Source organism: Tachyglossus aculeatus, chromosome 19 (assembly GCF_015852505.1).
Source record: "Tachyglossus aculeatus isolate mTacAcu1 chromosome 19, mTacAcu1.pri, whole genome shotgun sequence".
NCBI lineage: Eukaryota > Metazoa > Chordata > Mammalia > Monotremata > Tachyglossidae > Tachyglossus > Tachyglossus aculeatus.
The window spans coordinates 31,543,185-31,555,959 of NC_052084.1; the positions used below are offsets into that span (position 1 = coordinate 31,543,185).

At 41.2% G+C, this 12,775-nt stretch overlaps 1 long non-coding RNA gene across 1 annotated transcript in view; it reads left to right on the forward strand.

The window, feature by feature from the left end:
• The first annotated feature begins 623 nt into the window (after positions 1-623).
• Positions 624-12,775, forward strand: part of LOC119940557 — a 60,897-nt gene continuing 48,745 nt past the window's right edge. Inside the window, exons 1-3 of the long non-coding RNA XR_005455015.1 lie at positions 624-739; positions 3,240-3,306; positions 9,614-9,687. This is a non-coding gene — a long non-coding RNA (uncharacterized LOC119940557). The remainder of the gene's footprint in view (positions 740-3,239; positions 3,307-9,613; positions 9,688-12,775) is intronic.

A 12,775-nucleotide genomic window follows, 5' to 3' on the forward strand; every position in this document is an offset into this window, starting at 1 on the left:
AGGTGTGAGAGTGAGTGGAATTTTTATATCTACCCTCTAGCATAAAAGGGTCAGAGGTTAATGTATACTAATGGGAACGAACAGTAGCTGGTCTTCATTTACGTTTTTCTCCCATGCTCTCATCTGGATTCTCCTATCCAGAATTATCTTACAAAGCAGACTAGCTTTTCTTGGCTAGCTCACAGACTTTTTCCTTGGCTCAGAAAGCAGTTCTCTGTTGGATCCCATGTCTCACCCCGTTGCTCATTAAACCTCACCACTGTCCTGTGAGATAGGCCAATCATTGGATTTATTCAGCCTCTTTTACAGATTGGGTAACTGAGGCAGGAAACCGTGAGTGCTCTCCTTAGCCCTCAGAGGGAATAAGGGGCAGAACCAAGATTCAAAAAACTAAGTGCTGTCTCTTTTCCCCCATCTCTCCCACTTTTCTGCTGCTTATAGCCAAGAGCAGGGAGGCTTGGAAATGCAGATTCAAACGTGACATCTCAGACAGAGGGAAAGAAAATCCATCCCCCTCAAAGTCTGCCTGACTTGTTCATTGAGTATCTATGCCTCTTTCCATTGCAAACTGCCTGAAACCTGACAGTACTGTGTCCTTGACCCTTTTCCCCATCCATAGCATCAACTTCAACCACAAAAGCCTCTTCTAAATCTGAAGGCCAGCATCATTCAGTGAAGTGGATTCACTCGGTGACAAGACACCTGTCACCCCTGAAGAATAAAGCCGGTCCACAGCTGGGTAAGTGATTTGCCTTTGACCAAAGCCCAGGGGTCTGCTTTTGGGAAGGGGGGAGAGCATGTCACCAGCTGCTTTGGAATCTGCTCATGCATTCAGGGAGCAGTCTCCCCACTGTGCGGTTCTCTTGCCCACTGTGATTCTGACCAAAGGGTTTTGAATTTAGGTTAGCCATAGTCCCCTCAAAATCAAGCTTCACATTCTTGTCAAGAACCATTCCTCCCACAAAAATTTTCCTGGACCTACAACATTTGCATGAGCTCCACCCACATTTATCAGTGGCACCCGATCAATCAATCAATGGTATTTATCGAGCACTTACTGTGTGCAGAGCACTATTCCTAGCACTTGGGAGAAGCAGCATGGCTCAGTGGAAAGAGCCCGGGCTTTGGAGTCAGAGATCATGGGTTTGAGTCCCGGCTCCGCCACTTGTCTGCTGTGTGACCTTGGGCAAGTCATTTAACTTCTCTGAGCCTCGGTTACCTCATCTGTAAAATGGGGATTAAGACTGTGAGCCCCACGTGGGACAACTTGATCACCTTGTATCCCCCCAGCGCTTAGAACAGTGCCTTGCACATAGTAAGTGCTTAACAAATGCCATCATTATTAGTATTATTACTACAATACAACAGAGTTAGCAAACATTTTCCCTGCCCATGATGAGCTTACAGTCTAGATGATCCCCTTTCCGATCTCAAAACCTTGTATCTTCCCCAGTTCTTACCACAAAAAAGAGTTGAACTAAATGCTTAATAAACACCATAATTAATTTGTACCACTATTAATATCCCAATTTTATGGATGAAGGAAACTAAGGCTCTGAGAGGTTAGGTGACTTGCCCAAGGTCCCACAGCAGGACTCTGGCGAAATTGGAATTAGAACCCAGATCCTCCAACTCCCAGTCCAGTACTTGTACCTCTATATTACAATGCCTTCTTAATTTATTAGTGTTCAACTTTTGCACCAGATATGGTCACAGAAGAAACCATGTCCCTAGGGACCTTTGAAATGGGGTCATTTGTATCACATGTGACATGTTTCAAGTAGCAGCGAATCTTCTAGATGAATATCTTCTTCCACAGAAATCGTACGTACTATTGATCATTCAAAAAAATTAATTTAGAATCCATCAGGTGTCCCTTTTAGCTGTGAGAGCCAAATTGATTGCATTACTTCACCCGCAAAGCTATTAGGTGATAGCCCTAAAGAATCAACAGCAAAAAAGTTACAGTATCAAGCTGAAGTGGTTTGTTAGATGAAAATGTCCACTGTCAGGGAAATTGAATTAATGAAAACTTAATGATGTTTCTGACAGGTCCATTAACCCAAGTATTTGCTTGTTCAGTGAAAGTGCACTAATGTCTGTGGAGAATATGGAAAGAATTGCAGGCCAAGTGTTAACAAGTTTGTGAGGAAAAGAGAACAGAGCATCATTCATTTTCTGGCTTGAATTTCTTTGGCTTTTGAAAAAAATGTTAAAAATGAAGCACTTGAGGCAATGCAACCCAGAGATGGGTGACACTTTTTTCCAGTTCAAACAGCTCCCTCATACACAGTAGTATCTTAGTCTTAACTGTGTATTTTTCCCATCCCTTAGTACAGCGTTTTACACATGGTAGGTGCTTAATAAATATTGTTACTACTATGCAGTTCCCTCACCTTGTCTTCACTCAATCACATCTGTGACTGTCATCTGTCAGTTTCTTCCCCAGAGTCTCAATTTTGAGTGAAGGTTTAAACCCTATCTATGGAGCCTAAATCTTTAGGAAATCCTCCCACCCCCCACATCTTCCTTTCCATAAAAGGGGATTTGATGGTATTCCACACATAGACATCATACCCTCTGAAGCCTGGGTTGAGTTGTTGGTGGCAGGACCTCTCCTGAGATTTAAAGTATATGAGGGTGTGTTGAGAGCCTTCCTTCATGAGTTATCTTCCAAAGACATACCTTTCTCCCGCCAAATACTCATGGATCCAAATTAGTCATCCCTACATAGAACTCTCCATTGTGTTTGGAAATCAATAGCTATTTGAGAACACAACATTAGTCCCTTGAGCTACTATATAATTGATCGAGCACATAAAATACATTCTCCAAACACCTCTTTTATTTCCAATACTCTTAGTTGCCAGTGAAGTTCATAAGGAAGTTGATTAAAGGTGCTTGTTTCCAAAAAAAAAAATAAATGAGGTGAAAATGTCTCCTTAAATCTGTGTCAGTCATGCCCTACCCTGAGAAATACTGCACAGTAATCTCTCACTGGAGACAAGTTTCCTACACAAAGAACAAACATCTCAGCATTTTCTGATATTGTCTAATGGTTGTGAATGAAGACACTGACTACTTAATACTATGCAGGAATTCAACATCAAATTTAAAATAAGAAACTTAAATATGAAATCCTTTATGAACAGTTAGCAGTGATTTTTAAGGTGCTATTTGTGTCTTTGTAGAGTGGTGCTTCAAGTTGATTAAGTGCCTGGGATTTTCCTTTTCTTTAGAGAAAACAAAGCGAGGTGGTTCAGCTTTAAAGGCAGTCTTTCGGGGAAGATCACTTTCTATTTAAAGGTATGTGAATTAACTACAAAATATGCTTTTGTTCTGTGCACAGGTGTGTATCTTTCCCTTAGCCTAAATCACCTAAAAATAATTTGAAAAGGGACAGTCATTTGGCAAAATGCTATTAATTCTTAAAAAAGTATCCTCAACCCCTACTTTAAAGGTCAGGTTGATCATCAGAAAAAGTTAAGACTCTGCCACAGAAGAAATATAAGGGTAACTGCCTCCAACTGTTGCCTCATTTTCCCACTAACTGGTTATTCGGCATCACCAAGTAATGGACTCGCTTACTGTTCCAGAAGAAAAGTCCATTCATTAGAACTTTTCCACCAGAAGACAAACCAAACTTCACAGGAGATAACCCAGCCCCTTAACAACAGCTCTCGGAAGCATGAGGACTATTTTATTCATTCATTCAATTCATTCATATTTTAGTCTCCTGAACCAGTCAGAAAATTTGAGGTAATGATGGCATTTGTTAAGCGCTTACTATGTGCGAAGCACTGCTCTAAGCTCTGGGGAGGATACAAGGTGATCAGGTTGTCCCACAGGGGACTCACAGTCTTAATCCCCATTTTACAGATGAGGTAACTGAGGCCCAGAGAAGTTAAGTGACTTGCCCAAAGTCACACAGCTGACCATTGGCTGAGGTGGAATTGAGGCTGAGTCTGCCTGGGACAAGCTCTGGGGAGCCTGAGGGGCCTCCGGGTGGAAAGAGAGTATGTGGAGACTGGAAAAACTTGAATTGTCATCTGTATCAACCAGGCAGACATACCTCTAAGGGTCTCAGGATGGAGCTTAGCGACAGGACCAATGGTACTCATCTCCAAAATCATTAATCTTGCCGGAACTATTCAAGAAGTCTTTCTTATGTAGAATCAATCAGCCAAGGAAATTTTCTGCTGGAAAATTCCTTCCCCAAAATACATCTGTGCAGGCTTTCCCACTCTGTTGTGATTTCAGATTCTTAATGACAAAATCAGGATTAGGGATAACAGATTCTGGGCTTTTAGGCCCTAAGTCATACTAACACTAAATCACTGACTGGCCCTTACCACTGAACTCATTATCATCGAGGGGACAGCCTTGAAAGGGGTTTTCTGAGGATAATTTAGAATCAGACCAGAACTACTGGTTGGATGGAAGATCTTCCCAAATTACTTCAGAAAAGAATGAAATGGATCCAAGAAAGGGAAGGAGACATCTCTCTCTCTCTCTCTCTTTCTCTCTCTCTCTCTCTCTCCTCAATCAATCAGTATTTTAAATCAAAAGTAAATTGACCCAAGCACTCGTTCTCTTCCGAAGTGCCCGCACTAGGTAAGAGAAACAGGGAGCACTTAAAATGGTCAATTCAAAGAACAAGAAAATATCCTTTTCTTAGGGGAGATTTGAAAAAAAAGATTAACTTGGACCCAATCTAGATCCATAGCACAGATTCTCCAGGGCCTCTGGAGACTGAGAGGAAGTCACTAGTGGAGGGGAATCAATCAATCATTGGTATTTATTGAGCATTTTCTATAGTAATAATGATAATTGTGGTATTTTTAAGTGCTTATGTGCCAATTGCTATATTAAGTGCTTGGATAGATACGAGATAATCAGGTCCCACAAGGGGCTCACAATCGAAGGAGGAGGGACAACAGGTATGGAATCCCCATTCTGTAGTTGAGGAAAGTGAGGCACAGAAAAGTTAAGTGATTTGCCCAAGGTCACATGGCAATTAGTAGTGCTATTAGGACTAGAACCCAGGTCTTCTGTCTCCCAGCCCCGTGCTCTTTTCACTAGGCCATGTTGTTTTACTGCTATGTGCAGAGCATTGAATTAAGGGCCTGGTAGAAAACGTCAGATTCAATGTGTATGTTCCTTGCTCTCAAGGAGGTTCTACTCTAACTAAGGAGGTAGACAAACAGAAATTACATGTAAAAAGTGAGATCAGTAGGAAGAATGAAGTATAGCAGATAGTGTCAGAATAAAAAGCTGAATAAATAATTGAATATTCAATTGTACATAAGCAATGAGGACAGGATTAAAATACATAAGTGTGAAACCAAACTGCACACCAAAATGTTGTGGTGGGTACATATAAGACCACAGGAAAATCTTGGCTTGAGAAATAGTTCTAGACCTCAGATTCATCACTTGCCGGCAACAAAGGGCCTTTGTAATGCAACCCTCTAAAACTGAATTAATCTGTCTGTGTTTTTATTACTTTCTGACATTTTCTCTGCCCTCCACACTCTAATGCTCTAGTTTCTGATTTTCTGTCTTTTGGAGCAGTAATATGTTCAGAAATCACAATCAAGTGCTTCCAGAAAATATTAATTGCTCACAGCTCACTACTCCTCTGAGTCTGTGTATGTCACTACATTTCATGGAGAAGGGTGAAGAGAGGGCAAACAGCAGTAGTTCATTCTGCAATTTGTTCACTAAAAGGATCTTAGAAGTCAGAAGTGTTCTAGTAACAAAAATCTTACCAAAATCACTGCTGAGTATAAACCTCTCTTTTTAAATATATGCTCGCCATAAAGCACCAGCCCACTCTGAGAGCAGAGAAAAATTCTATATTAATCATTAAATAAAATGTGAAAAGCCCTACTTCTTCTTTATAAAAAGAAAAAAAAACATACATTTGCTATTGGACGTTGCACAAGTGCTCAAAAATGAACTCACATATAATTCTGCCTTAAAATAGATTATATCAAATGGTTTCTGAAAGGCTTTAAGCAACTGGGTTTCACACTGTGGCAAAGAAAGTGGGATTTCTTGGCAATCAGTTAAATATCAATCTGTGCATTCCTTGAAAAAGAAAAAAACACCTACCCCAGAAATAAATATAATTGCTTTTACATCCTTCAGAACGTCATGTGGGGTTTTGCTTTTTCCTTTACCCAAAATAATATTCAACAGTGTTTTATTTTTCTTCTGCAAAAATATAATTTTTCTAATAGTTTGATCACAAGTTTTGCAAGCAGTTGATTTCCTGAACCCAGTACACATCCAGCTGCATAAGCAATTTCGCTGTGATCACCTGCGAACCATTTGCGATGTCAGATGGCTGGACAAGATTGCCAACAGTGAAGTGCTGAAATGCAGTCAGCTCTCCAGCTCTGAATCAATGCTCCTTGCAACTGAGCATTGCATTACTGAGCTCCTTCCTTCCTCTCCCCCTCGTCCCCCTCTCCATCCCCCCCCTCTTACCTCCTTCCCTTCCCCACAGCACCTGTATATATGTATATATGTTTGTACATATTTATTACTCTATTTATTTATTTATTTTACTTGTACATATCTAATTCTATTTATTTTATTTTGTTAATATAATAATAATAATAATAATAATAATGTTGGTATTTGTTAAGCGCTTACTATGTGCAAAGCACTGTTCTAAGTGCTGGGGTAGATACAAGGTGATCAGGTTGTCCCACGTGGGGCTCACAGTCTTAATCCCCATTTTACAGATGGGGTAACTGAGGCACAGAGAAGTTAAGTGACTTGCCCAAAATCACACAGCTGACAATTGGCAGAGCCGGGGTTTGAACCCATGACCTCTGACTCCAAAGCCCGGGCTCTTTCCACTGAGCCACGCTGCCTCTCTATGTTTGGTTGTGTTCTCTGTCTCCCCCTTCTAGACTGTGAGCCCACTGTTGGGTAGGGACTGTCTCTATATGTTGCCAACTTGTACTTCCCAAGCGCTTAGTACAGTGCTCTGCACACAGTAAGTGCTCAAGAAATATGATTGATTGATTGATTGCAACACAGATAATGGGAGACAATGATTAAGAGCAGGACACCCATACCATTGGTCTATGATGAACTGGGAGAAGTGCATAATGTGTGCAAGATATCAGGCTGGGCACAGTCCCTAACCGGCACAGGACTCACATTCGTTCATTCATTCATTCATTCAACTGTATTTATTGAGCGCTTATTGTGTGCAGAGCAAATTCCAAGTAGAAGGGAGTAGGATTTAATCCCCATTTTACAGATGAGGAAACTGAGGCACAGAGAAGTGGCTTGCCCAAAGTCACACAGTAGACAATTGGCAGAGCCAGGATTTCAACCCAGGTCCTCGAGCTTCCAGGCCCATGCTCTTTCCACTAGGCCAAGGTCTTCCCACTAGGCCACGCTCCTTCCCGAGAAGACAGAATAAACAATTTAAAGACATAGCAAAACACAGGTTCAAGCAACGATGCAAAGCAGGGAACTTTTGGGAGGACACTGAGCAGACAGACCAGCTTGGAGTACCACAATCACGAGAGATCTTGCTCTCCTTGAGCAAAGGCTTCAGGACACCAAGAGGCAGGTTCATAATCAGACAGGTCCTATATGGGACAAAACCATTAACACAACAAGGATCTATCTTTATATGCAAATAATGAGGCAGGATGTGTCAGTCATACGTTAATCTTTTTGGTTGTACTTACACACATGGATGGGATTATACCATCAGTAGCTCCGTTTTCAAGAACAGAAAACAAATGTAGACCCATTTCTTCTATACTGTAGGGATTGTGTTCTCTGAGGATACTTCATTAAGGAAAACTCCCATTGTATTACTAATTCCATGACTGACACTGCTCACATGAACATGTGACCATTTGTTACCAGCATCGCATCACATCGTATCCAGGCAGACATGAATTGTTAGAATGTTACCTAATTCTGCCATTGCAATCTGTCCAAAATAAGTAGTGAAAACACACATTCTGGAAGAACACAGCTTTTGTCTGCGTGTGTGTGTGTTTGTACATATTTGTCTACATTCACACTTTTGTATAAATGCAAGAGTAACAAGGGGGATTTATTGGCCCAGAGCCATTTGGGGACAGTGAGATGAGTAAAAAAGAGAAAACTGTATTGCCTTTCTCATTCTATTCTAAAAAAAGGAAATAAATTACCATTCTGCCTCCTCATTTTCCAGTTAGCAATGGGAAACTGAATCTTTTCTGTCGTTCTTAAACATTTTAAATAGCAAAAAATATCATTCAAATTCATCCAGACTCATTTGATACTCATTCTTACTCATTTCTAGTTAAGCATTTTTTCAGTTCCTCTAAAGGCAGTGTTAAAAAAACCAGTCAGTGGGACTTAATGAGCACCCCCTGCACTAGTCCTTAAAAAGCTAATAAGAGCCATACTTCAAGATTGCCTGCTGTGCTCAGTACAGCTTTAGACTCCAGAGGAGCCCAGCAGATTCAATTTTAGCTTCTCATAAGATAGAGAAGCGCAGGGACCAACATCAAGGCCTCTATGTCTTTAATTTTAATATCTGTCTCCCTCCTAGCCTGTGAGCTCCTTGAGGGCAGGGATTATATCTATCAACCCTGTTGTGTTGTACTCTCCCAAGCACTTAGGGCACTATAAATGTTCGATAAATGCCACTAATTGTTGGATTGCATCTACCCATTTCATCACATCGCCCAAATGCACAACTGCTTTTTCTGACACTGCAGTTCCCTATATCCAGACTGACCCATGTTGTCGAATGAACGTCTTCTGATTCTGTAATGGCATTTGAGCATAAATGAGTAGTGAAAGTACTCTTTGTGGTGGAATCAGTTAATCTTTTTTTTAGTAAGCTTTTACTGTGTGCACAGCACTGTACTAAGTACTTGAGAGAGGACAACACACAGAGTTGGTAGAGCAGGGAATCCTGCTCACAAGGAGTTTACAATCTAGAGAGGAGTGGTGAAACTCATAATGCTTTGTTTATTCTTTCAAGGAACAAAGTGTGCTTTAGCACCATCTTCAATCTGTACTCATCCTCCAAATTTCTCCATGATCCCCCTGTTTCAGAGAAGGAATGGGCAAGATTGCTTCCCCAGCATTCTACTGGAGTCTATTCCCGGCCCTGCCTTAATACTTCCTGGACCCACACCCTATCTTTCCCTCAACTGAACAAAACTATCTACCCAGGGGTAGGCTTGGCTGAAAATGTTTTCAATAGGCCATTAATGTGGGTGCCCAAGACAACAGGCATAAGTGGTCCATTTCAGAATATTACAATTATTATACCCATTACAGGTGATGTGAGTTTCTATAAGTTTATGTTGGGAAAATGGCCTCTGACTCACAGTGACATTAACTAATCCCCCCTACTTAGATCCCTGGGGCATTACAAAGCTCTAATTTCACTGAAGAATGGGCAGCGCAATATCAACCATCAGAGAAACAGCTGCCAGTACATAAAGGGGAAGTAACTTTTTAATTCACTGTTATCAGCTATAACGGCTTGTGGGCTGTGATTACTAATGTAATATTTTTCTCCCCATCCACGAGTTTTTTTATCGGTGAAAATGTTTCTCCTATTTTGCAGCTAATTCCAAAACTTCGGAGGAGGTGAACCCACCTTATTCAGAATGAGAGCAGCAGAAGAGTTAAGAGATAAAGGTAAGGCCATTCAGAGATAGGGTCAGATCCATGCCATGTACTGATGGTGAGCGCTCATTCATAATTCTTTTATCGTCAAGGTAAAAGTGCAAGAATCGAACAGCCCTTGCTGGGCACAGGCACCAAAAGGAGCTGGCCAAGTCATCCCGGAAGGTGGGCCGGCATCAAGCAGGCACATTGTTGTTTATGCCACTTCAAGGTTTAGGTTGCCACTTCTGAGATGGGTATTCGATCAATCAATCAGTGGGCATTTATTTGCCCCTTGCTTGTGCAGTACTAAATACTAAGCTCTTGGAAGAGTACAGTATTGTACAATACAAGAGAGTTGTTAGACCCAATCCCTGGATTTTACAGCCTAGCAGGGGAGACAGACATTACACCAAATTAAGGACAGGGGAAATAGAGTATAGGGGCATGCGCCTAACTGCTGTAGAGCTGGTGTGAATATCAGTGCTTATGGGTTACACAACCAAGTGCGTAGGTGATGTAGAAGAGAAGGGGGAATAGGAGAAATGAGGGCTTAGTCAAGGAAGGCCTCTTGGAGGAAATATGATCTTTAGGAAGGCTTTGAAGGTGGAGAAAGTGGTGGACTGCAAAAACCCCCACTTTTCTCCCTGTCAACCTCAGCAGCTTGACTCCCTGAGATCCAGTCGATCCATCAGTCAATCAGCAACACTCCTGCTGAGTGCCAAGCATTGCTTTTGGCTAAGTGGAATTCATTTTTATTATTTTCAGGCAAAACAACAGTATTTCCCTTCCAAATCTCTGAGCAGCAGGAGCTAGCTGCCAAGGCAGGGAGTTTAATGAAATGGCATATTATTAGCAATAATAAGAACATTCTGAATAATAATAATAATAATGATAATAATAATAACAGTGATAAGACAGGTTAGAGGGCTTCATACTCTACACAGTACTTTACAGTCATTTTAGATTTCTAACCTAATCTCAGTTTGCTTCAAGAGAGGCTCAGGGCACAACATAGCAGGGAGTTAGGAAAACAAAATAAATTAAAACAACCCTGAAATCCTAAAGGAAATAAACTCCAGGGATAGGGTGACCAAGGAAGGATTGTGTGAAGACTTGAATGCTGCTGAGGAAAATACTCCAATGATTTCCCCTTGCTGCCCGCCAGCTTTTTATAGAACTGCAGCAGAGGGTAATGATCCTGGCTGAGAGCAGAGAAAAGGATAAGGCTGTGTTTGCCAACTCTAATTGAACTTTCTTCTGTTTAATGTCAGTCTCTGTGATTTAAATCTCCTGGAGGTTTCATAAATAGACCTGGCAGAGAGTCTGTGGTAGAAATAAATGTCTTTCCATATCTCAGAAATCATGCCATTAGAGCCAATTGCTATTGATAGGCTGACTGATCCCTCAACTTTATTGACAGAGCATCTGATGTCTACCCATGAAACAAGAGCTGTTTAAGCTCCACTGAAACAGAACGAATTTCAAGTGTGTGCAGTGCTAGCTGCTTAATCCTTTCCAGTTTTCAGCAGTTCGTGGGTTCAACTTCACGTGAAAACTGTTCCCTGCAGACAGCCCTTGGGGAAAAAAAAAAATGAATCCAGTGTAAGTCAATAAAAGTGTTGCCTAAAGGGACCATTTGCAAATGTCATAGAAATATGTACATAAAACATTTGTTCTTCCAATTCAGAGATGAGATCTCTGTCAGTGAAGTTTACTTAAGGGTGTGTATGGTTGAAAAGGCCAAAGCGGGACTGGCAGTTCAAAGATTGTCCTTTGTTGTGCTGTCATTTTTGCCTATAGAGAGCCTGGTGCTGCTTTTGTTTTTGCCTGTTTGTCTCAGTTCTCAAAAACAGAACCACTCTTTTCTTGGCTGTGGTGTACCAGGTGGGTCTGCCCCCCAGCTGCATCTCGGGAACCACTTTGCCTGAGACTGCACTTTGGTGCTAAGTGTAAATTGAACAGGGCTGGATGAAATACGTAGTCTGGCTTTACTCCACTAGCAATGGGAAATGAATGGATCATACAAGACAACCCCAGCTCTGACATAAGTGGACATGCCATTTTATAACAGTCCTAGAATCCTCAAGGGAAGCCAAATTCACTAATTGTCTGAACCTTACTGATGGTGTCAAACTGTGGCCAAATGCCTTCTAAAGTAGATGAAGGAAAAAGAATCACACCAAACCCAGGTGCCCTTGCAAATAAGCCAAACAGAAGCAACCAGTGACTCTTTTGAAATTGAGAGTACATGGTAAAGAACCAAACTAAGCACTCAAAAGATCATTTGCGATTTTGCAAGCTGCAACAATAACACAAAACAAAAACTTTCATCCATTTTCCAAAGTTCTCAATGTTTGCGCGGGTGCTGCTAAGATGGGAGCAAAGATTTCTGGGGAAAAAAATGGATTTGAAAATGGAAAATGCAAGTTCCTTACCCAAGCGGCAGTAACTACCAGCTCCATATGACAAACAGCCTATCATTTTGCTTACTGTGTAAGGAACATAGCCTCACAGTTGGTATGTTTTGCTCACATTGGCTGTAATGTTAAGCCCCGTTCTCTCTTTTTCACCCACTAAACAGGCTAAAATTGAAGCCTTGTAATTTGTATTCTGGCTAAAGTAAATGTAAATCCTGACTTCCTGGCCAGCTGAAAGCATAGTTTCAGATGATAATAACAGCACTTGGTGGGTATACTTAGTGCCTTTCATGCAAAGATCTCAAAATGGTTTACTAACATTAATTGGTGGCTTTTATTATAGTTCCCATTTTGTAGATGGCACATGGTAAGTGATCTGCACAAAAATACTTAATAGGAAAAGCACATGAACAGAAAGAACCTCAAATTCCTGACCTAAAGACCAGTACTTTACTCAGCAAGGATAGATGACCAAATATTCTATTTTAGGTGGAACAGTCTCACTCTTCAGGATTCCATCCACCAAATGAGGGACCGTTAGGGTCATGCTTTGGGCCGGGATAGCGAAAGAGAGCTCTTCAATTTTGCCAGTGATGATAGTTCTCTGACCTCCTCTCTCTCTGCCTTTCCAATTGCCTGACTCTCTCATTCTCCCTCTTTCATTTCTCTTTCCTCTTTCTCTCTTCCATCTCATTCTTTCT